We start from the raw sequence: 26,841 nt of genomic DNA, 5'->3' as shown, positions 1-26,841 counted from the left end.
TGATATGACTGTAAACAGCTGCAGGGGTGAATCTGACAAGGTATCTCAGAGTGTTGTTCCAATATGAGGGGACTGTGTTTTTGTGTTTACATGTAGAAAATAGCCCAGATCCCCATTCACTACCGCACTCCTGCCTATGCTCATAAGCATACAAGAAAATGCTCATCCAAAGGTGGCGTTCCTAGTAGCCGGTGATTTTAATGCAGGTCAACTTAAATCCGTTTTACCTCATTTCTACTAGCATGTCACCTGTGCAACTACAGGCAAAATAATTCTAGATCACCTTTACTCCACACACAGAGAAGCAAACAAAACTCTCCCTTGCCCTCCATTTGGCAAGTCTGACCATAACTCTATCCTGCTGATTCCTGTTTACAAGCAAAAACTCAACCAGGAAGTACCACTAATACGCTCAATATGGAAGTGGTCCAACGAAGAGGATTCTAAGCTACAGGACTGTTTTTCTAGCACAGACTGGAATATGTTCCGGGATTCATTCGATGGCATTGAGGAGTTTACCACATCAATCACTGACTTAAGTGCATCGACAATGTTGTCCCTACAGTGACTGTATGTACGTATCCCAACCAGAAGCAATGGATTACAGGCAACATCCGCACTGAGCTAAAAGCCAGAGCTGCCGCTTTCAAGGAGCGTAACACTAATCCGGACGCTTATAAGAAATCCCGCTACGCCCTCCAATGAACCATCAAACAGGCAAAGTGTCAATAAAGGACTAAGATCGAATCCTACTACAGTGGCTCTCGGGTGTGGCTAGCGCTGGCGTCATGTCAAACATGGAGAGCATGCAATACGCTGCTTCTTGTTTGTTTGTATACACAATTGTGAATTTGTCTGTGCATGGTACTCGCCACAAATCTTGGTTTATAGAGTTTCTGGGCTAGACTAAAATGTGTCTCCGGTCCCAAAGACAGAGATTATGAGAGCATTTCATCAAGCACAGAGAGAGGCCATAAGGCTGTTTGTTTTGTTTTATTTTCTTTGTAAAATAATAACTATTACCTATTCTCACATATGGCATAACAGCCAAGGGGATACCAAAGCAATTTCCTTTTGTGATCTTGGCAAGAGTTCACTGCTCATGTCCACTAAATTGTGAAGAGTTTGTATGGTATATGGCCACAGTCTACATGAATGTAATAGAATATGGGACTTATTTGTTAGACATCAAATTTGACTCCTCAATATTTCTATCAAGATTTTAGAGTTAATGCGATATTGTCTGTACCTACTCTACTGATCAAGTGGGTGCATGGTTTACTCAAGTCAATCCCAGTCATTTCACTACCTTGGCTACTACCTGTTTTCTACAGATGTCGGGTCTTAACTAGATCACTCTTTTCTCGAGGAGAATTTTCCTTCTGCATCAGGAAATTCAAATGAGCCTTGTAATTCCTTAAAAATGAGCAGTTCTCTTTCTCTCAATGTTAACTCATTGGGATCAGGCCTGCTATCAAATAATATTCTCTCTCACTCGATAAAACGCTAGGCCTAAGCCCTATTACTGTAACATTAAAATGTATCTGAAATGCAGCTATACACATCAACAACTGTTGTTTTATATAGCTTAATAACACAAGTTAGATATTGCTCCGCTAGGCTACGACATAGGTGTATCCTAAGGTTACAAATTAGCTTTCAAAGTTGAGTCCAATCCTGCCCTGGGGTGGTCTAATGCCTTCAGTGGGAACATATCGGTCTACAATGTTGGTGTGGGTTTGATTCCAACTCATGAACTCAAACCCCAGATACACTTTTTTTAGTTAGGGAGTAGTCGAAATGTACACAATTGTTACCCGGACAAAAATGGGGGATGGTCATGCTTTTTTAATTTCAGTCAGGGTTTAGTATTTTTTTATTTAGTCCAGGGGAGGGTCATGTAATTTGTAATCGATTAACAAACCCAACGCAATGGTAAATCTAAGCGCTGGCGTGTCATAGGTGTCGATGAAAGGGGACCAAAGCGCAGCAGGTAAAGTGCTCATCTTCTTTTATTATTCAATAACGTGAACACTTAAACAAAAATAACAAACCGACAATCAACAGTTCCGTAAGGTACACTAACTATACGGAAAACAACCACCCCCAAAAACACAGGAAAAACAGGCTGCCTAAGTATGGCTTCCAATCAGAGACAACGAAAGACACCTGCCTCTGATTGGAAGCCATACTTGGCCACACATAGAAAAAGAAACATAGAAATAGAAAACTAGAACCAAAATCCCCTAGAACCAAAAACCCCCAAAACACACAAAACAAACACCCCCTGCCACGCCCTGACCATACTACAATTACAAATGACCCCTTTACTGGTCATGACGTGACATGGCGGTAGCGCTATAGGTTTGGGGTGTGTCAGAAATATTTGAGCTATTTTCATAAAATAATTTCGGCGCAGTGGTGGCGGTGGCATGAAAGGGCTGCGTTTTGATGAATAAAGCAGTTGTGGGTGTGTCGAAGCTTGGCCCCTCACTGGCCAATCAGAACACGCTCCATGGCTAAATATGTGGTTGCTTCAAGTTGTGTATTTATGGTCTTTTATGTATTGCCTGGGAATTAACTCCATTATAGTCTGTTAAACAGCTTACAGAAACAAAATAACAAAATCGAGATCCATCCCAAGGCCTAAAAAGAGTGTGAATAATTCTAATAAAATTCTAAACAAAACTAAACAACAACTTGTTTTACATAGGCTATGTCTAAATACACTTACACATCCAAACTTTTCACAGTAACCGGACAAAGATCCAATATAACGAGAAAGGGAAAATGTCCTCTCACTGATATACTGCTCCCAAATATGTTTTATATACATATTGGAACCATCTTACAGATCACATTCACATTTCTCCAGAAGTTGCATTGCCAAGGATGTTCTCCCCATAAAACCAGGACAGCATGGATCATTCTAATGAGTTTAGTTTTAATAAAATTCAACGAACAACAAGCAATCAACAACATCAACAATAAATACATGTAAAATGTAATGATATCATAAAATCACCAGGATATAAAAGACAGACACATTGCTGTCGAACCAGCCTTCATTATACTAGGCCTAGGTTAAAGGTAGCCTACAGTGGGATTTGGGTTCTAAGAATGTGAAACTTCATAATATGAGGTTGTCGGTACTCACCTGCCTACAATACATACTGTAGATAAAAAGGGAATGTCAGCTCACTGTTTTGCTCCTCTCAAACTTGATCTTTTAGTAAAGCTTTGGTAACTAAGATTTATTTGTGGTCTCACAAGCCAAACCCCTTATCCAAGGTCTTGACTAGCCTACTTGCATTTGGCAGGACAAAAAGAAAACAGCCTTTGTTGAGAGGAGTGGAGGCTACACTTGGTTTTTAATCAAATAAAACGAAATGGGGAAAAAGCATACATTTTTTATGTTTCTAAATCTGAAGTTTGCAGACACCAAAAGCACATTACTCTTGTTCCATGTGCATACGGGCAGTGTGCGTCACGGCTGGATAGGCTGCGTTTCCGCTGTCAAAAATCATTCCATAACCAAATGGATGAGCGATGGCCGAGCGGTTATAGGCAAGGAGCAATAGATGGTATAAAATACAGTATATACATATGATATGAGTAATGTAAGATATGTAAATATTATTTAAAGTGGCATTGTTTAAAGTAACTAGTGATCCATTTGTTAAAGTGGCCAGTGATTGGGTCTCCATGTAGGCAGCAGCCTCTCTGAGTTAATTATTGCTGTTTAGCAGTCTGACGGCCTTGAGATAGAAGCTGTTCTTCGGTCCCAGCTTTGATGCACCTGTACTGACCTTGCCTTCTGGATGGTAACGGTGTGAACAGGCAGTGGCTCGGGTTGTTGTTGTCTTAAATTATCTTTTTTGCCTTCCTGTGACATCGGGTGCTATAGGTTTCATGGAGGGCAGGTAGTTTGCCCCTGGTGATGCGTTGTGCAGACCGCACCACCCTCTGGAGAGCCTTGCGGTTGAGGGTGGAGCGGTTGCCGTACCAGGCTGTGATACAGCCCGACAGAATGCTCTCGATTGTGGATCTGTAAAAGTTAGTCAGGGTTTTGGATGACAAACCAAATTTCTTCAGCCTCCTGAGGTTTCAGTTTGTCTGTGATGTGTACGCCGAGGAACTTAAAACTTTTCACTTTCTCCACTGCAGTCCCCTCGATGTGGATAGGGGGGTGCTCCCTCTGCTGTTTCCTGAAGTCCACGATCATCTCCTTTGTTTTGTTGACATTGAGTGAGAGGTTGTTTTCCTGACACCACACTCTGAGTGCCCACACCTCCTCCCTGTTGTCTTTCTCGTCGTTGTTCGTAATCAAGCCCACGCCTGTGTTTCGCCCGCAAATTTGATGATTGAGTTGGAGGCGTGCATGGCCATGCAGTTGTGGGTGAACAGGGAATACAGGAGGGGGCTGAGCATCCACCCTTGTGGGGCCCCAGTGTTGAGGATCAGTGAGGTGGAGATGTTGTTTCCTACCTTTACCACCTGGGGGTGGCCCGTCAGAAAGTCCAGGACCCAGTTGCACAGGGAAGGGTTGAGGCCCAGGGCCTCCAGCTTGATGATGAGCTTGGAGGGTACTACGGTGTTGAAAGCTGAGCTGTAGTCAATGAACAGCATTCTTACATAGGTGTTCCTCTTGTCCAGATGGGATAGGGCAGTGTGCAGTGTGATGGCGATTGCATCCTCTGCAATCAAGAGACGGTCAAGAGACTGGACATTGGCGAGTAGTATACTCGGGAGAGGTGAGCGATGTGCCCGTCTACGGAGCCTGACCAGAAGCCCGCTCCGTCTGCCTCTTCTGCGGCGCCGTTGTTTTGGGTCACCTACTGGGATCCGATCCATTGTCCTGGGTGGTGGTCCAAACAGAGGATCCGCTTTGGGAAAGTTGTATTCCTGGTCGTAATGTTACTAAGTCGACGTTGCTCTTATATCCAATAGTTCTTCCTGGCTGTATGTAATAAGACTTAAGATTTCCTGGGGTAACAATACATAAAAAAACGAAATACTGCATAGTTTCCTAAGAATGCGAAGTGAGGCAACCATCTCTGTCGGCGCCATGAGTTCCTGTATGTTGTTATGCGGTAACGCGTTTAACCAACCGTGTTACCGCTAAAACCAGCTTTTGGTTGGTTTAAATATGCCTACCAGCACTGCCTGAAATTAGCACTTTAGATCATGTTTTTAAGAACACACAATCTGAGCACAATCAAGCTGATATAAGACAGGTAAATTACCCATCCTTGTGCAACAGTTTGAAAATAGCAGAGCGCTGGCTTTAACAGGTCTAAATTGCAAACGAAAGGGCATTTGACACTACCGCCGCCTTAACGCCAGCCGAAAATAGAGCCCTGAATGTCATATTGCTCAGTCTTGGAGAAATAGTTATTTGTTCGATGTGTGCCCAAAGCTGCTACTATACTAATGGCTATATGCCTTGGCTATTTGAAGAGCATGGTCGGAGAAGCAGAGGGCTAATTTATATTTCTATGAAAATGTACTTCCTTCCCGAGTTTTTGCGCTGCTGGGATGGTGTACAGTGCCTTCGGAAAGTATTCAGACCCCTTGACTTTTTCCACATTTTGTTACATTACAGCCTTATTCTAAAATGGATTAAATAAAACATTTCCTCAGCAATCTGACATACAGGAACTCAAGGCGCCTACAGAGATGGTCGCCTCACTTCGCGTTCTTAGGAAACTATGCAGTATTTTGTTTTTTTTATGTATTATTTCTTACATTGTTACCTCAGGAAATCTTAAGTCTTATTAAATACAGCCGGGAAGAACGATTGGATATAAGAGCAACGTCAAGAGCAACTTTTTTCTCTGTATATATCAGCGATGTCGCTCTTTCTGCTGGTGATTCCCTGATCCACCTCTACGCAGACAACACCATTCTGTATACATCTGGCCCTTCTTTGGACACTGTAAACTAACCTCCAAATGAGCTTCAATGCCATACAACACTCCTTCCGTGGCCTCCAACTGCTCTTTAACGCTAGTAAAACCAAATGCATGCTTTTCAACCGTTCACTGCCCGCACCCGCCCACCCGACTAGCATCACTACTCTGGACGGTTCTGACTTAGAATATGTGGACAACTACAAATACCTAGGTGTCTGGCTAGAGTGTAAACTCTCCTTCCAGACTCATATTAAACATCTCCAATCCAAAATTAAATCTAGAATCGGCTTCCTATTTCGCAACAAAGCCTTCTTCACTCACGCCGCCAAACATACCCTCGTAAAACTGACTATCCTACCGATCCTTGACTTCGGCGATGTAATTTACAAAATAGCTTCCAATACTCTACTCAGCAAACTGGATGCAGTCTATCACAGTGCCATCCGTTTTGTCACCAAAGCCCCTTATACCACCCACCACTGCGACCTGTATGCTCTAATCGGCTGGCCCTCGCTACATATTTGTCGCCAGACCCACTGGCTCCAGGTCATCTAAAAGTCTATGCTAGGTAAAGCTCCGCCTTATCTCAGCTCACTGGTCAGGATAACAACACCCACCCGTAGCACGCGCTCTAGCAGGTATATCTCACTGGTCATCCCCAAAGCCAACACCTGCTTTGGCCGCCTTTCCTTCCAGTTCTCTGCTGCCAATGACTGGAACAATTTGCAAAAATTGCTGAAGCTAGAGACTTATATTTCCCTCACTAACTTAAAACATCAGCTATCTGAGCAGGTAACCGATCGCTGCAGCTGTACATAGCCCATCTGTAAATAGCCCACCCAATCTACCTACCTCATCCCCATATTGTTTTTATTTACTTTTCTGCTCTTTTGCACACCAGTATTTCTACTTGCACATCACCATCTGCTCATCTATCACTCCAGTGTTAATTTGCTAAATTGTAATTACTTCGCTACTATGGCCTATTTATTGCCTTACCTCCTCACGCCATTTGCACACACTGTATACAGACTTTCTTTTTTTCTATTGTGTTACTGACTGTACGCTTGTTTATTCCATGTGTAACTCTGTGCTGTTGTTTGTGTCGCACTGCTTTGCTTTATCTTGGCCAGGTCGCAGTTGTAAATGAGAACTTGTTCTCAACTAGCTTACTTGGTTAAATAAAGGTGGCATAAAAAAGTAAATAAATAAAAATCTACACACAATATCCCATAATGACAATGCGAAAACACATTTTTAGAAGTGTTTGCAAATGTATTATTTACATAACTATTCAGACCCTTTGCTATGAGACTCAAAATTGAGCTCAGGTGCATCCTGTTTCCATTGATCATCCTTGAGATGTTTCTACAACTTGATTGGAGTCCACCTGTGGTAAATTCAATTGATTGGACATGGTTTGGAAAGGCATCTGTCTATATAAGGTCCCACAGTTCAAATCAAATGTTATTGGTCACATACACATATTTACAAGCATTTCACTACACCCGCAATAACATCTGCTAAACACGCGTATGTGACCAATAAAATTTGATTTGATTTAGCAGATGTTATTGCGGGTGTACCGAAATGCTTGTGTTCCTAGCTCCAACAGTGCAGTAGCGTCTAACAATTCACAACAATACACACAAATCTAAAAGTAAAAGAATGGAATTAAGAAATATATAAATATTAGGACGAGCAATGTCGGAGTGCAGTTGACAGGGCATGTCAGAGCAAAAACCAAGCCATGAGGTTGAAAGAATTGTCCGTAGAGCTCCAAGACAGAATTGTATTCAGGCACAGGGGAAGGGTACCAAAATATGGGCAAGAGTACGAAAATATTTCTGTAGCATTGAAGGTCCTGGAGAACACAGTGGCCTCCATCATTCTTAAATGGAAGAAGACTGGAACCACCAAGGCTCTTCCTAGAGCTGGCCGCTCGGCCAAACTGAACAATCGGGGGAGAAGGGCCTTCATCAGGGAGGTGACCAAAAACCCGATGGTCACTGACAGAGCTCTAGAGTTCGTCTGTGGAGATGGGAGAACCTTCCAGAAGGACAACCATCTCTGCAGCACTCCACCAATCAGGCCTTTATGATAGAGTGGCCAGACGGAAGCCACTCCTCAGTAAAAAACACATGACAGCTAGCTTGGAGTTTGCCAAACGGCACCTAAAGACTCTCAGACCATGAGAAACAAGATTCTCTGGTCTGATGAAACCAAGATTGAACTCTTTGGCCTGAATGCCAAGTGTCATGTCTGGACGTAACCTGGCACCATCCCTATGGTGAAGCATGGTGGTGGCAGTATCATGCTGAGGGGATGTTTTTCAGCGGCAGGGACTGGGAGACTAGTCAGGATCGAGGCAAAGATTAACGAAGCAAAGTACAAAGAGATCCTTGATGAAAACCCGCTTGTAGCATCATACCCAGGATGACTCAATGCTGAATTGCTGCCAAACATGGTTCAACAAAGTACTGAGTAAAGGGTCGGAATGCTTATGTAAATGTGATATTTCATTATTTTTATTTTTTTTATAAATGAGAAAAACAAAATAAAACCTGTTTTTGCTTTGTCATTATGGGGTATTGTGTGTAGATTGATGAAAAAAATTATTTAATCAGTTTGAGAATAAAGCAATAACGTAACAAAATGTGGAAAAAGTCAAGGGGTCTGAATACTTTCCGAAGGCACTGTATGTCCAGGATATGAGCCAAAGCAAGTGTGATTGAATTGTCAAACACTATTTTAATTACACAGACTTTTCAAAGTATCTGATAATTTGAGTTGCCATTAGACTTGATTGACATTCATTGGATCAAGATGGGCTTTCACTCCCTGGAGGCCCCAGTTCATATTTAATCTTGGCACAATCTTCAGGCCCTTTGATTGTCCATTTTGTAACGTTTCTCCATCTATATCATTATTCTGTTTCAGTCTGTATAGAGGCGGAGGAATCCAAACACATGGGGAGGGGTGATTTTCAAGGTCCCTCCGATGCTCCCTTAAGGAATGAAACCATACAATATTTATGATTTATCTGAATGCATCGTGAATATCCCCCATCACTATATTGCACATAGAAAATGTAGGTTTTGATGTATACATAATTGCCTTGGCAAATTGGTCCCATTTTGTGTGTTTAGCAGGCACTACTGCTTTGGGGTAATTCACAGGTAATTTACAGCAATTCACACTTTCTTCAAAAGAATGCCAGCTCTCAGACAAATTCTCAGTAGCCAAGACTTGTTCCAGCACAATTGTAGCTGTTTTTGCTGACATTCTGTGCACCAAAAGCCTTTTCGCATGATGTTTGATGTCTGATGTGTTGCGTTTTGACCATTCATGTTGGATAACCTCATGTTGGATAACAAGATGCGTGTCTGATGAGAGAGAGCCTAAAGGACTGACACATAATGAAAACATTCTCAATATGTGTGAAAAGCTGCAACAGCAGGGTGTGTATGAATTTGCTAGTCTAAGAGGGTTTGAAATACTCTAGCTGTTCAAATAGCAACATTATCACTGATAACATACAGTTAACTGAGTCTTTCCATCAAGAAAAATATAACAACAGATATAACCACAGTACCTGTAATGTTTTTAAGTTACAGTACCACATTGTCTGCACAAGTCATGAATAATTGATACAGTACAGACCTCTTGTTACTATAGACTGCATGGCTTGGGAGCCAACAGTGTGTTTATTGAAATAATGCAGTCCTGTGGGAAAACATAACGAGATAGAGACTATGCTGATTGCACCATTTACAGCAAGGACTCCTGGTTTCACTACGTTCCTCCATTATCAGTTGCCTTGCTCAACCACGTAACTTTCAGATGTACGGATTCACCTTTACCTGTAAAAAAGGTCAGTGTTTTATGGCTGATTTATAGCAGTAACTAACAGACATGGATTGAAATAGTATTTGTTTCTTGGAGCATTTTTATTGAGCCTGCCTGGAGTGCCAGATGGTCAGGGTTTGGACTTATGGGACTATTCCACTGGTTCCATGCACCAGGCAAGCTGTCACGCACACTATTTGAACTCAGGCCTGGTAATTAATCAACTGATCTGTGGGTCAGGGGACAGGCTGTGCTCAGGATGTGTTCTCATTGATAACAAAATATATGATTTTCACATACAAATGCAGGTTTCTGGGGCCTTATTTATCCATCATGTGTAGGCACAAATCTGTGCATAACCTATGTATGGGATCATTTCCACTCAAAGTGTGAGATTTGTCAATATGAACGTTTGCTTGAGAGTGTGTGTAGATTTTTGCACAGCCATGACCATGCATAAACACAGTGCGAAGTGGTGGAATAAGGGAACTCCTTGTCAAGCGTAGCCTAGTGAATGGGGACAATATATCTTGAAAATGGTTTAGCTACATCCAACTTTGTGATCAGAATTTATTTACACCTGTTGCACCAACCAAAAATAAGACTAGTCGTAGCTAAATCCGGCGTAAGCAATGAGCTGTCATGAGATTTGATGCTTGATGGTTGCTAGGCAGCGCCTGTTACTAGGCAGTTACCCAAGTCCTGGCAGTTCTGAAGTTTGCAGGCATGTCACTTCGTCCATTACTTCGCAAAGCCCACCACTATTCATTCATGTTTTCTTAACCACAACTGGATGGATCAGATCATTACTGTGGGAATGACTATCACTGACTGACAAAGATATTGGAATAAAGTAGGCTAAGGCATTAATCAAATTGTTACTTACTTTAACTCTCAAAATCATCTAACCGTTTAAAATAATTTAAAGCAATAGCCGTGTGTGTGTGATCAACTATAATTTCAGCATCGTTTTGATTGGGACAGCGCTGCTTTGAGACAAGCGTGGGGCCTCGTCTTGATAAATCAATCAATGTGAGATTTCTGTTTTTACTGAATCACCGTTTGGATAATTGGTTACAATTAGGCTGGAAAAATGTTAACTAAATTGAGGTGAATGCTCATGATGATAATCTTTTGTTTAGTTTGCTCATCTATTAGCGCCGATCAGAACATTTTGCTAGCATGTTAGGCTATATAGGCTCGTATAAAAAAGGGGATTATTTTATCGCTAACCTTATCACAGGGACTTTGAAGCACTAACTTACATCATCTGCATGCTGATCTTGGAATAAATTGACGATAGCAAAGATTCCATCTTTGACGACGCCACATAAATGGAACAGGTACTAGCTAGCTTAATAGTTAATATTTGCGCGCTAGCTCTGCATATTCAGCTAGTGTGTGTGCGCGATTGACTGGATTAACCTCACGTCAGTTACGTGCATTGAGTGCCTTTCAGACAGTAGATACGACCTCTCTGTTACCTAGAAAGCTAAGGAACTGGCAGTGGATCAAACCATTGTGAGGCAAAGGGTGGGGGGGGGTCGCAATCTTTTGAAACTTAAAAACGCGCTATTAAGTGTCTATAATCAGCACAATTGCTTTCATTGCGTATTATTAATATTATTTAAATTACATAGTTATGTTTCAGTGATATATTGGGAGGGACAAATCATATTTTTCCCAGGATGGGGGGGTCGTGTCCCCCCCGTCCCCCCCGGGATTTCCGCCCCTGACTAGAACTAACATAGCCCAACAAACCCCGAAACACTCTAAACAAACACCCCCTGCCACGCCCTGATCAAACTACAATAACAAACAACCTCTTTTACTGGTCAGGACGTGACAGGTGGTATCTATTAGTTTTCTCATCTACCACTGATCAGACACATTTAGCATGCAATATGGTAGCATAAAGCTTTGCATCCTCCACTGTCCCTGTCCCCCTACTGGGCTCGAACCAGTGGTTCTCTGATCGCAAACACACATGACGGACGGCCGGCCTGACAAACAGACCAGGGGTGCATTGAGCAGGACACAACGTTTTGAAATATTCAAATTATAAATGTGCTATTTCTTTTTAAAATCTAATTTCACCTTTATTTAACCAGGTAAGCTAGTTGAGAACAAGTTCTCATTTACAACTGCGACCTGGCCAAGATAAAGAAAAGCAGTGCGACACAAACAACAACACAGAGTTACACATGGAATAAACAAGTGTACAGTCAATAACACAATAGAAAAAAAGAAAGTCTATATACAGTGTGTGCAAATGGCGTGAGGAGGTAAGGCAGTAAATAAAAACAATATGGGGATAAGGTAGGTAGATTGGGTGGGCTATTTACAGATGGTCTATGTACAGCTGCAGCGATCGGTTACCTGCTCAGATAGCTGATGTTTAAAGTTAGTGAGGGAAATATAAGTCTCCAGCTTCAGCGATATTTGCAATTCGTTCCAGTCATTGGCAGCAGAGAACTGGAAGGAACGGCGGCCAAAGGAGGTGTTGGCTTTGGGGATGACCAGTGAGATATACCTGCTGGAGCGCGTGCTACGGGTGGGTGTTGTTATCGTGACCAGTGAGCTGAAATAAGGCAGAGATTTACCTAGCATAGACCTATAGATGATCTGGAGCCAGTGGGTCTGGCAACGAATATGTAGCGAGGGCCAGCCGACTAGAGCATACAGGTCACAGTTGTGGGTGGTATAAGAGGCTTTGGTGACAAAATGGATGGCACTGTGATAGACTGCATCCAGTTTGCTGAGTAGAGTATTGGAAGCTATTTTGTAAATGATATCGCCGAAGTCGAGGATCGGTAGGATAGTCAGTTTTACGAGGGTATGTTTGGCGGCGTGAGTGTAGGAGGCTTTGTTGCGAAATAGGAAGTTGATTCTAGATCATTTTGGATTGGAGATGTTTAATATGAGTCTGGAAGGAGAGTTTACACTCTAGCCAGACACCTAGGTATTTGTAGTTGTCCACATATTCTAAGTCAGAACCGTCCAGAGTAGTGATGCTAGTCGGGTGGGCGGGTGCGGGCAGCGAACGGTTGAAAGGCATGCAACCGTATGTAGAATAAACACCCCTTTCTTACGTGTAGAATAATGTATCACATTTCAGGAGAAGACCCAGATGCAGACAGTGTCGAAGTAACAAAAGTTTATTACTAGAACAGGGGGCAGGAATAACGACAGGTCAAGGCAGTGGTCAGTAATCCAGATAAGAGTCCATAAGGTACAGAACGGCAGACAGTCTCGGGGTCAGGGCAGGCAGAGGTCTATAATCCAGGGTGGTGTGACAAGGTACAGAATGACAGGCTCAGGGCAGGCAGAATGGTCAAAACCTGGAAAACTAGAAAACAGGAACTAGAAAACGACAGGAGCAAGGGGAAAACCGCTGGTAGGCTTGACGAACAAAACAAACTGGCAACAAACAAACAGAGAACATAGGTATAAATACACTGGGGATAATGGGGAAGCTGGGCGGCACCTGGAGGGGGTGGAGACAAGCACAAAGACAGGTGAAACAGATCAGGGTTTGACAACGTCGGCTCTATTCGTGTCATTTCTCTCTACAATGTTCGATAACATTTGGCTACCGAACGTGGCCCTCTTTTTCCCCCCAAAATGTAAGCTTCATTACATTACATTTTAGGGTCTGTTTTACGGATACCTGGAGAAAATTGGAATGAAAATGGATGGCCCTCCCTTCAGTAAAATACATTTTTACCCGACCCTCCCTGAAAGCTTGAAAAAAAGCCTCCCTTATACCCCAAATAATAATTAAAACAAAGTGGATAGGAGAGAACATGCCTACCATTTACCCTCACTCCTACGACAGACCAAAGGCTTTTTCAAGCGTTCAGGGAGGGTCGGGTAAAAATATATTTTACTTTATTTTTAAGTTTTAGAAACTGTTCTTCATTTTAGAAGCATTACATGGCAAAGTAGCCAGAAGGTTGTGGGTTTGCAGATCACCACGGACTAGGCTAGGAGTGAAAAGATACCCATTATAATAAAATCACTGCATGAATCTATCATCTTATTTACGGTCTAAGAAAAAAATGCCTTTTATAAATGGATTTTATGTAATTCTACATCATTTTACATGACTGGAGACAAGCAGAATCTTTCTTAAGTGCCTTTGAACGGGGTATGGTAGGTGCCAGACGTAAGGTTTGTGTCAATGCCTGCTGGGTTTTTCACACTCAATAGTTTCCCGTGTGTATCAACAATGGTCCACCACCCAAAGGACATCCAGCCAACTTTACGCAACTGTGATCAGATGATGTATCACGATGACGCTGGAGATGTAGTATGTCAATGTGTGCCCGATGATGCCCCTCATCCCTGATTCTCTGCTGGGCGCGCAATTTCATGTGCGCCTAGTGGGGTCTCAATAAAATGATCCATAGCCTATACTATAAGCTATAGGCTATAGGCTTAGGCTATACGAAGAGCATGCTCAGAGAAGCACAGGGCAATGTTAAAGAAAATGTTAAAACTTTTTGCACTGCTGGGATGGTGTACTTTACCAGTCAAAAGTTCGGACACACCTACTCCCCGAAGGAGGTCCAGATGTTAGCTTGCTACTGCTATAATTGACTTGAATAAAAACAATATGTTTCGTTGCCCACAATGACGCTATCATTTTATTGAGTTATTGACCTCACAATAAGCCATATTTGAGTAATTTACATAACTTACAATATTACGAAGCGACAGCCACGGAGATGGACGGTGCATGGGTGCTAAAAGTAGGCTAATTCGAGAAGGCCTAATTAATTTAAACAGTCTTCATTTTAATTTGACTTTAGGCTACTAACAACAGGAGGGCTTTTTGTTGAAGCCTATTTCTTCCGATTCAAGAAAATAAGAGGCAATTTTGACAGACAAAATGATAGTTTACTATCCATACATTTTGTCAGCCAATTCCTTCAGTCACGATGCACTCCGTAAAATCTCAGTGTCACTGAAGGGCTTGGTGTGTTAAGTTAAAACCAGGCCTTGAATTAAGGGGGTATGTGAGGCTTTTGTGGCTTTTCTTAAAGAAAATGTCTAAATGCATAGGCCTACCCCTAGGACCTGATTATATAAAGCGATCTATAACGATGCTTTAATCCGCAATGCTTTATGCTAGAAACAAGCTGTAAAATGCTAAGGAACGACGTCACTCTGATGCATACGGGATATCTGTGGTTTGTCTCTATGACATTCAGAGGCTGTGCTACAACCTTCTATAGCTGAGGAGACAAAAACATTATTTTGCTTGGGAAGTAATGTGTGATTGATTCTCTCACTATCAATTGACGTTTGAAATTTCAACAGGCTATTAAACATCATACTAACTCAAAATTAGTCAGGAGCAAGCCAGCCAGGTAGCTTAAGAAAGAACAAAAATTAATTATTTAAGCTGCTTTATTATTATTATTTCAAGGCTATAGCCTGCCATTTAAAAAGCAATTGTGATGCATTTGTGACACGCTACAGGCTGGCAGGAGCACTCAGCATTTCAACAACACATCAACAACAGCACTTCAACAACATGCCTATAATTTTTATTTTTTTACTTAACATTCAATTATAATGAAACGAAAAATGCCTTACTAGGCTATACAGTCTACAGTGCCTTTGAATTCACTTTTAGAAACATGACTTTGGCCAGTCTTTGGTTTGAAGATCATGCGGTGAGCTATGCATGCCTAGTTTGTTCATTTAGCTTAGCAGATGCTCTTACATTCCCCTTTCCTAGTCACAGTCAACACAAATCTATTTTGTAACAACAATATCATGGAATAAAAAACATTATTAAAAAAATTACAAGTGCATATAGGCCTACCTGCTGATATGCAGCTGCTGTGTTAAACAGCAGCCAAATTCATTGATGATCAAATACTTCAGTTGTAACTGGTTCTGTTGCGCTCAATTTTTACAGTTGATAGACACCTTTAGTACTGTTCCAAACATAGACTATCGTATTTTTAACAATAGCCTCTATAGAAATCAAAACATCTCCGGTGCTGCAGCATGCGCTCATTCGTTGCCATGCTATGTTGTGGTATTAGATTTGGGTATGTCATTTTAGATGAAAATTGGAAATAAAGGGTACGATCCTTAAATCTTTTGTCTTGCTCATTCACCCTCTGAATGGCACACCTACACAATCCATGTCTCAATTGTCTCAAGGCTTGAAAATTATTCTTTAACCTGTCTCCTCCCCTTCATCTACACTGACAGCCCTGACAAATTGAGACTGAGGGCAAAAGGCTACCTTAAGAGGGTCATAGTTACTCTCGCCGATTTCCCGCGCTTCATTGAATTTCTTCAATTCTGACATGAGGATTACCGGCGAAAAGGGGCTTGTCTCCTTTGAATATCAGCCATTTGACATTCGGTTGAGCCACATGGTCTGAGCAGACCCTTTTCCGGCTTACAGACTGAACGTCAGTCGACCTATTAGTCATTGATGTGCTACGCACTACTTACCTGGAGAAGGGAGCCAAGGGCTGACGCTGCTATCTAGGGTCCTCCAGCTAGGGTGGGCATCAGTTTCCTACTGCTTGATTCCATCTGGCACTCCGAGAAACCTGAGGGCAACATAATAGAGGGATTATTCAGCCGTGAATCAGATGGTAGCGTCCTCGGCCATTGTATGGAACTGTATCACTGTGTTGACTTTGCCGGTGTGAGTGATGCTTGTTCATACATTCCTCCCCAAGTGTGCGTATGTGTGTGGCTGTGTGTTGTGAGCGAGAGTAACTTTCATTACCGTGTCATCCCTTGTTTACTCCCTATCGCCTGCACTGTCGTTAGAGTGCCTTCACATCTTTGTTCTTCCTGGCCTACTCCCTTCGGCCTGCATTATTATCCACTCTAGTCACCATGAGAGTACTTATTTCCCCCAGATTCCCCGGAACATGTAGTAGACAGTATGTTTTTACGCAGAGGCTAGTGGCTAGGCTGGGTTGGGGAGGTTGCCCTCCTTTCCCACACCCGCCCTTCGCGAGAGGCCACAGTTCACAAAAAGGTTTATATGAAAGAGTCCGGGAGACATTAAACCTCCGATTGTATCGGGAAGCAAAGCGGTTGGCTAGGTATCCGGAGCCAAGCAAGGGTCTTGGGCGAGACCCAAGTGCTTAATATTGGAGACCGGCAGTAAGACCTGGATCACCAGCAACCCCCGATCCCCTACAGACGCCGCCGACACACCTTCTCACAGGTGTGCCATGAAGCCGTGCCTAACAGGAAAAGGGGAGATGGAGACAGTCGGGCGCAACCCAGGCGACATGGAGATGCGAGGAAAGGAGCTTGGACGAGAGCCGAAGCCACCCTCCCGGCCCAGAACCCTGCGCCTAGGGAAGGGAGAAGTGGAGGGCACAGGCCCCCTACCCAGTCCTCAGAGAGACATAGATACTCCCGCCATTTAACTGTGTTTCGTTGGTCTGTTTCGCTTGATGGCCTTCCAATCTGCACTTGTTAGATGCCCCTCCAACCGTTTTTACGGTTAAATATATATACAGTTGAAGTCGGAAGTTTACATACACCTTAGCCAAATACATTTAAACTCAGTTTTTCACAATTCCTGACATTTAATCCTAATAAAAATTCCCTGTCTTAGGTCAGTTAGGATCACCATTTTATTTTAAGAATGTGAATTGTCAGAATAATAGTAGAGAGAATTATTTATTTCAGCCGTTATTTCTTTCATCACATTCCCAGTGGGTCAAAAGTTTACATACACTCAATTAGTATTTGGTAGCATTGCCTTTAAATTGTTTAACTTGGGTCAAACATTTTGGGTAGCCTTCCACAAACCCCACAATAAGTTGGGTGAATTTTGGCGCATTCCTCCTGACAGAGCTGGTGTAACTGAGTCAGGTATGTAGGCCTCCTTGCTCGCACACACCTTTTCAGTTCTGTCCATACATTTTCGATAGGATTGAGGTCAGGGCTTTGTGATGACCACTCCAATACCTTGACTTTGTTGTCCTTAAGCCATTTTTCCACAACTTTGGAAGTATGCTTGGGTCATTGTCTATTTGGAAGACCCATTTGCAGCCAAGCTTTAACTTCCTGACTGATGTCTTGAGATGTTGCTTAAATATATATATCCACGTAATCTTCCTTTCCCATGATGCCATCTATTTTGTGAAGCGCACCAGTCCCTCCTGCAGCAAAGCACCCCCACAACATGATGCTGCCACCCCGGTGCTTCACAGTTGGGATGGTGTTCTTCAGCTTGCAAGCATCCCCCTTTTTCCTCCAAACATAATGATGGTCATTATGGCCAAACAGTTCTATTTTTGTTTCATCAGACCAGAGGACATTCCTCCAAAAAGTACAATCTTTGTCCCCATGTACAGTTGCAAACCGTTGTCTGGCTTTTTTATGGCGGTTTTGAGCAGTGGCTTCTTCCTTGCTGAGAAGCCTTATGTCGATATAGGATTTGTTTTACTGTGGATATAGCTACTTTTGTACCTGTGTCCTCCAGCATCTTCACAAGGTCCTTTGCTGTTGTTCTGGGATTGATTTGCAATTTTTGCACCAAAGTATGTTCATCTCTAGGAGACAGAACGCGTCTCCTTCCTGAGTGGTATGTCGGCTGCGTGGTCCCATGGTGTTTATACTTGCATACTATTGTTTGTACAGATGCACGTGGAAACTTCAGGCATTTGGAAATTGCTCCCAAGAATGAACCAGACTTGTGGAGGTCTACAATTTTTTTCTGAGGTCTTGGCTGATTTCTTTTGATTTTCCCATGATGTCAAGCAAAGAGGCACTGAGTTTGAAGGTAGGCCTTGAAATACATCCACAGGTACACCTCCAATTGACTCACATGATGTCAATCAGAAGCTTCTAAAGCCATGACATACTTTTCAGGAATTTTCCAAGCTGTTTAAAAGCACAGTCAACTTAGTGTATGTACAGTGGGGGGAAAAAGTATTTGATTCCCTGCTGATTTTGTACGTTTGCCCACTGACAAAGAAAGGATCAGTCTATAATTTTAATGGTAGGTTTATTTGAACAGTGAGAGACAGAATAACAACAAAAATATCGAGAAAAATGCATGTCAAAAATGGTATAAATTGATTTGCATTTTAACGAGGGAAATAAGTATTTGACCCCCTCTCAATCAGAAAGATTTCTGGCTGCCATGTGTCTTTTATACAGGTAACGAGCTGAGATTAGGAGCACACTCTTAAAGGGAGTGCTCCTAACCGCAGCTTGTTACCTGTAAAAAAGACACCTGTCCACAGAAGCAATCAATCAATCAGATTCCAAACTCCCCACCATGGCCAAGACCAAAGAGCTCTCCAAGGATGTCAGGGACAAGATCGTAGACCTACACAAGGCTGGAATGGGCTACAAGACCATCGCCAAGCAGCTTGGTGAGAAGTTGACAACAGTTGGTGCGATTATTCGCAAATGGAAGAAACACAAAAGAACTGTCAATATCCCTTGGCCTGGGGCTCCATGCAAGATTTCACCTCGTGGAGTTGCAATGATCATGAGAACGGTGAGGAATCAACCCAGAACTACACGGGAGGATCTTGTCAATGATCTCAAGGCAGCTGGGACCATAGTCAACAAGAAAACAATTGGTAACACACTACGCCGTGAAGGACTGAAATCCTGCAGCGCCCGCAAGGTCCCCCTGCTCAAGAATACATATACATGCCCGTCTGAAGTTTGCCAATGAACATCTGAATGATTCAGAGGACAACTGGGTGAAAGTGTTGTGGTCAGATGAGACCAAAATGGAGCTCTTTGGCATCAACTCAACTCGCCGTGTTTGGAGGAGGAGGAATGCTGCCTATGACCCCAAGAACACCATCCCCACTGTCAAACATGGAGGTGGAAACATTATGCTTTGGGGGTGTTTTTCTGCTAAGGGGCCATGACAACGTCACTGCATCAAAGGGACGATGGAATGGGCCATGTACCATCAAATCTTGGGTGAGAACCTCCTTCCCTCAGCCAGGGCATTGAAAATGGGTCGTGGATGGGTTTTCCAGCATGACAATGACCCAAAACACACGGCCAAGGCAACAAAGGAGTGGCTCAAGAAGAAGCACATTTAGGTCCTGGAGTGGCCTAGCCAGTCTCCAGACCTTAATCCCATAGAAAATCTGTGGAGGGAGCTGAAGGTTCGAGTTGCCAAACGTCAGCCTCGAAACCTTAATGACTTGGCGAAGATCTGCAAAGAGGAGTGGGACAAAATCCCTCCTGAGATGTGTGCAAACCTGGTGGCCAACTACAAGAAACCTCTGACCTCTGTGATTGCCAACAAGGGTTTTGCCACCAAGTACTAAGTCATGTTTTGCAGAGGGGTCAAATACTTATTTCCCTCATTACAATGCTAATCATTTTATAAATTTTTTGACATAAGTTTTTCTGGATTTTTTGTTGTTGTTATTCTGTCTCTCACTGTTCAAATAAACCTACTATTAAAATTATAGACTGATCATTTATTTGTAAGTGGGCAAACGTACAAAATCAGCAGGGGATCAAATCCTTGTATCATAGGGAATTGTGATACAGTGAACTATAACTAAAATAATCTGTAAACAATTGTTGGAAAAATTACTTGTTTTAATGACTCCAACCTAAGTGTATGTTAACTTCCAACTTCAACTGTATGTGTTCCTTTTTTTGAAGTGTATCTTATTGCCCCTTTTACTATCGTCCTGGGCTGAGGCAATCCTTATCCCGAAGTTATAGATCTGACTTGCTGACTTCCCTTACCTACATAGTTCTAATATGCCAGAGGCTGTTCACCTTGGAGACCTGGTGTGAATATGGGTACGGCCCAGCGAGAGATTTACACCCTCTCACCTTGATTTTCAAGGGCCAGCGAGAGCTCACCGGACGCCGCTGGAACTGCAACGCTTTCCAGGGATTAATATTAGGAAAGTGTTCTTAATGTATTGTACACTCAGTGTATATATGTATGACTGTGTGTGGTGTGTGCATGAGTGAGTACATGTGTGCTCAGGTGCAGAGAATTAGGGCAGGTGGTCAGTCCAGGTCTAGTGTTCAGCAGTCTGATAGCTTGCAGATAGAAACAGTCTCTGAGCCTGTTGGTATCAGACCTCATGCTCTGATACCATTTGCCCAAAGGTAAGGGAGAGAACAGCTTGTGGCTGGGGTGTGTGGGTTCCTTGATGATGCTTCTTGCCTTCCTCAGGCACCGTTTCGAGTAGATGTCCTATTGGACCTTGCGGTCGTGGACGGAGCAATTCCTGTATCAGGCAGTGATGCAACCGGTAAGGACGTTCTCGATGGTGCAGAGGTAGTATTTGGAGAGGACCCACGGCAGCATGCCAGATTTTTTTAACCGCTGTAGCAATTAGAGACAATGTTGCACCCATCTTGACAAGACTGGTGGTGGTGTTGGTCCAGGACAAGTCTTCGGTGATGTGAACGCCGAGGAACTTAAAACTCGTGACTCTCTCTACTGCAGTTCCGTTGATGTGGATTGGGGCATGTTCCCTCTACTTTCTGAAGTCAATAATCAACTCCTTTGTTTTGCTGACATTGAGGTAGAGGTTGTTGTCATGACACCACAATGCCAGTTCACTTACCTCCTCCCTATAGGCTGACTCGTCGATGTTTGTTATCAGGCCTATGACCATTGTGTCGTCAGCCAACTTGATGATGGAGTTGGTGTCGTGCAAAGCCACACAGTCGTGAGTAAACAGGGAGTACAGCAGAGGACTGCGGATACACCCTTGGAGGGTCCATGTGTTAAGCGTCAGTATGGAGGCGGTGTTGTTGCTAATCCTCACAACCTGTGGTCTGCCCTTCAGGAAGTCCAGGATATAGATGCAGAGGGTGGTATCCAGACCCAGGGCTCTGAGCTTGGTGTCGAGCTTGGAGGGAACACTAGTGTTGAATGCTGAACTGTAGTCAATGAACTGCATTCTCACATACAGTGCCTTCAGAAAGTATTCACACCCCTTGACCTTTTCCAGATTTTGTTGTGTTACAGCCTGAATTTAAAATCGATTAAATTTAGATTTTGTGTCAGTGGCCTTCACACATGATGTCAAAGTTTTTAGAAATGTTGCTGCGTCATGTTATGTGTATGTTTGTCATTGGCAAAGACTAGGGAGCTTTTTTGGGGGATAAAAAGAAACAGAATCTTAGAGCAAAACAGCTTTCCAACAGACACTGGGAGACAAATTGACCTTTCAGCAGGACAATAACCTAAAACAAAAGGCCAAATATACACTGGAGTTGCTTACCAAGATGACATTTAATGTTCCTGAGTGGCGTAGTTAAAGTTTAGACTTAAATCGGCTTGAAAATCTATGGTAAGACATGAAAATGTCTAGCAATGATCAACAACAAACTTGACAGAGATTGAATAATTTTTTTAAGAATAATGTGCAAATATTGTATAATCCAGGTGTGCAAAGCTTTTAGAGACTTGCCACTCAGAAAGACTCACAGCTGTAATCACTGCCAAAGGTAATCACTGTAATCACTGATTCTAACATGTATTGACTCAGGAGTGTGAATACTTTTTCGTTTTAAAATTTGCTAAAATGTTTTCACTTTTGTAGTGTAATATAGAAAATCCCCATCAACTGGATGAGTCACTTATGTAGGTGGATGGAAATGATCCAAACAAATAAACTACATTCATCAATCTGACTCCATTATCATGAGACTGCTTTTGGCCCATAATCGTATCCAGTGGGTATAGCCAAGGTTGCGAGCCTTGCGTCACCACTCGGAATACTGTAAGATGCACATGTCTAGGTTTACCGCTATGCAATTTTTTTACAAGGAAACACTAGTGTTGAATGCTGAACTTTGGTCAATGAACTGCATTCTCACATACAGTGCATTCGGAAAGTATTCAGACCCCTTGACTTTTTCCACATTTTGTTATATTACAGCCTTATTCTAAAATGGATTAAATAGTTTTTCTTCCTCATCAATCTACACATAATACCCCATAATGACAAAGCAAAAACATTAAAAAAAAAAATAATCTTTGCATCATTAGCCATTAGGATACTAGGAAGAGGAGGCTGTGTAGCCTGTCTTTTCAGCCTAGCTTGGAGTCCCCTTTCATCCTCTTCTTTGTCACCGGCATTGCCTTAGGTCATCTAGAGCAGGAGCAACAGGTAAACCCGCTGTGCGCGGAACAAAGGAGCGGATGTAGTATTCCAGATCTGGGAGGCTGAGACATAAGTGTGTAGCTTCTGATTCATGATCCAGAAGTCTTTGTCCGTCGTAGCAGGAAATTATTGCACAAACATTCTGAGCAAACAAAGTAATAATTAACACAAAAATTGCCATAAAAAAGCAAAATTGTGCTGGAACTGGCAAGGCCCGCACCCTCCTCAGTGCCACCATCTTATTTACTGGGTACTAGTTCGTTTTCAGCCGAATATGGTCAACTCATAGCTAGTTTATACAGTGACCACCTCACTTAGAAGGATATCTACTGACGGAAATGTAGCTAGCTAGATCACTGGCCAAGCAGTAACCACTAACTAATCGTGGCTGCATAACCTATTCTTTGATACATTTGGGTTAACTTGCTCAAATCAAGCAACACACAACAGACCATTTGTGTAAAAGTAAAAGTAACATTTAGTGGGCTCGTTTTTTGAATGATCAGACAGTGAAACTAAATAGATTGATAGCTAGCTGGTGAGGCTTTCATGTATTTCCCAATTTCATGTATTGCCCCTCCCCACCCCCAAAACATAACATTTCAGCGACAAACTGACTCTACAACATCCACAAGCTTTACAGCAGTTGTCTGAACTCTCTGTGGTGGACGTCCTTATTTCAAAAGAGGTCGTCTCACAAAACCAACTGTCCAGACCGAACCGTTGGAGATACAAACTAATATGTCACCAATATCGAAAGGGGAGACTCAATCCTCTGAGTTCTTATATATCTCCTATATCTACCTCATTTTAAAACGTTGCTATGGGCACAGCCAAACAACAAGAATTGATGGATTCAACTTCTGCTTTAATTCCTTACTGCAGCACTCTGTGGCAAAGTTGCCGCTGTAAATTATTAGGAGTCAATTTATAGAGTAAAGTAAACAAGTATAACTGTAACCATAAGATATAGTCTACATAGCCTTACTATAAAATGTTTGTGAGCATCCACACTAGAAGAAAAATGATGAACTATCGTTCTTTAGTCCTGTCAATCAACACATCCTACTGCACGCTGCCTATTAATAAGGTGTTAACGAGACCATTCAGTGCTTATAGGGTGCGTTTGTCATAGTGACAACTGCAAATAATAGGCTACTTCAATGTACATGTAGACCTAATGAAAAATTATTTAGAAACTCCTATTTAAATGTAGCAATTCATCAACAAACGCCGTTAAGCCTGCGCATCTTTCACAGCATGTCAACATTGCCTTGTTGCTCAAGTGGTTTGCAAGAGATTTCCATTTGTCAAGTATTTGTAATGTGACAGTGCAACAATGTAATCATAACCGGACAAAAGTGATCACACCAATGCACTCTCTCTCCTCAACTTTGCCAACAGTTAATTTGGCCTATGCTGTAGGCCTGTTTTACATTCAACAATTAGCAAGAGCATGCCTGCTTCTTTCCCCCGAAAAGGCTATTAGGCTTAGTATAAAAAGGATCAAAATATACGGCACATTGCTTTTGCAGCCTAGGCCTATAGCTTTTCCTGGAATTTCACGAAAACAGGAATGTCCTTTTGCAGAGAGGTTCTTTGTTGTTGTTGACAGATGAAATATCTGTGCATACCTCCAGGCTGCGCTCTGTGGTCCCCAGACACGCAAACCTCCACTACTGATTAGGCCAAGGCCAACGTTTTTAGAAAAGAATATTATTGAGCTACAATATATTATTATTCTCAAGTGATTATATGATTTCTGTAGCCTATTTTAAATTCAACAAGCTCCTCCAATAGGCTATTAGTAAATAATCTGTTGATAGAAATTCGGTAGCGTTGTCCCCATATTTGTTTTGTTAAAATCCCCAGCTACAATAAATGCGGCCTCAGCATATGTGGTTTTCAGTTTGTGTAAAGTCTAGTGTCGTTCCTGGTATCGGCTTGAGGGGGAACATACATGGTTGTGACTATAATAACCAAAGATCATTTCCTGGGAGGTAATACGGTTGACATTTGATTGTGAGGTATTCTAGGTTGGGTGAACAAAAGGACTTGAGTGTCTGTATTTTATCACACCACGAGTAGTTAATCATGAAACATACACCCCCGCCTTTCTTCTTCCTGGAGAGTTCTTTACTCCTGTCTGCACAATGAACTGAGAACCCAGCTGGCTGTATGGACAGGGACAGTATATCCCGAGAGAGCCATGATTCCATGATACAGAGTATGTTACAGTCCCTGGTGAAGGAGATCCTCGCCTTGAGCTTGTCTACTTTATTGTCCAGAGACTGAACATTAGCGAGTAATATACTCGGAAGTGGTGGATGGTGTGCCCGCCTCCTGAGTCGGACTAGAAATCCACTCCAAATACCACTTCTCTGCTGGCGGTGTCTTGGGGCAGCCTCTGGGATAAGTTCAATTGCCCTGGGGGGTATGAACAAAGGATCCAATTCAGGAAAGTCCTATTCCTGGTCATAATGCTGGTGAGTTACCGCCGTTCTGATATTCAAAAGTTCTTTCCGGCTGAACCTAATAACACAAAAAACGTTCTGGGCAAATAATGTAAGAAACAGCATTAACATTTTCTCTGGTTCTTTTACACAATGCATTGTTGCTTAGATAGGTGTTTTAAATACTGTAGTATTATGCCTCCTATTTGACTGTCAACATTTCCATGCCTTCCATAGGGATCAGACAACATATGAGATGCAAGATCTGCAACGTTATTGCGTCCAAAAACTTTGAATCGCTATAGGCTAAGGCATGGACACAGTCATTTATTGCCCTGTCTCTATACGCAAATTGCTTATGTTCCTTCAAAACATCGAGTTCCCCGAAGTCACATTTGTCAAGACAACATTGAACTGACCAATCAATAAGTCCAGGAGAGGTCCTCTCTTTTAGATGTGAAATTTGTAATTGTTGCAGTTTCTCAACTGAAAATAATGATTAAAAACAGCATATTAAGAAACTTGAAACTGTCTTCTTCGTATTTCACAAGTGTGGTTTTAGAATAAACGTGTATGGAACCTTTGCATCTCATAGGAGCAGAAAACACAATCCTCATTCTCTGGACGACTTCAGAACTGGAATATTGCAAAAAAGGTGTTCACCATTCAAATAGAATGAAGAGGAGGATAGTCCTTTTGCTGAAATTGGAGAGTGCATTCGGAAAGTATTCAGGCCCCTTGACTTTTTCCACATTACAGCCTTTTTCTAAAATGTATTAAATTATTTATTTTCTCATCAGTCGATACACAATACCTAATAATGACAAAGCGAAAACAGTAAAATAAAAAAATAAAAAAATCTCATGTCATTATGGGGTATTGTGTATAAATGTAACAGTGTAGGTTCCGTCCCTCTCTTCGCCCCAACCTGGGCTCGAACCAGGGACCCTTGCACACATCAACAACTGACACCCCACGAAGCATCGTTACCCATCGCGCCACAAAAGCCGCGGCCCTTGCAACGCAAGGGGCAACCCTACTTCAAGTCTCAGAGCGAGTGACGTCACCGATTGAAACGCTATTAGCGCGCACCACCGCTAACTAACTAGCCATTTCACATCGGTTACACTCACCCCCTCTTTGACCTCCTCCTTTTCCGCAGCAACCAATGATCTGGGTCAACAGCATCAATGTAACAGTGTAGGTTCCGTCCCTCTCTTCGCTCTTGTTTCTACAACTTGATTGGAGTCCACCTGTGGTAAATTTAATTGATTGGACATGATATATAAGGTCCCACAGTTGACAGTGCATGTCAGAGCAAAAACCAAGCCATGAGGTTGAAGGAATTGTCCGTAGAGCTCCGAGACAGGATTGTGTCCAGGCACAGATCTAGGAAAACAAAACATTTCTGCACCATTGAAGGTCCCCAAGAACACAGTGGCCTGTGCAATCAGTGGAGAAGGGCCTTGGTCAGGGAGGTGATCAAGAACCCGA

Source organism: Salmo salar, chromosome 21, assembly GCF_965601325.2.
Source record: "Salmo salar chromosome 21, fSalSal1, whole genome shotgun sequence".
NCBI classification, from domain to species: Eukaryota; Metazoa; Chordata; class Actinopteri; order Salmoniformes; family Salmonidae; genus Salmo; species Salmo salar.
Note: the sequence above shows the minus strand (reverse complement) of the source record.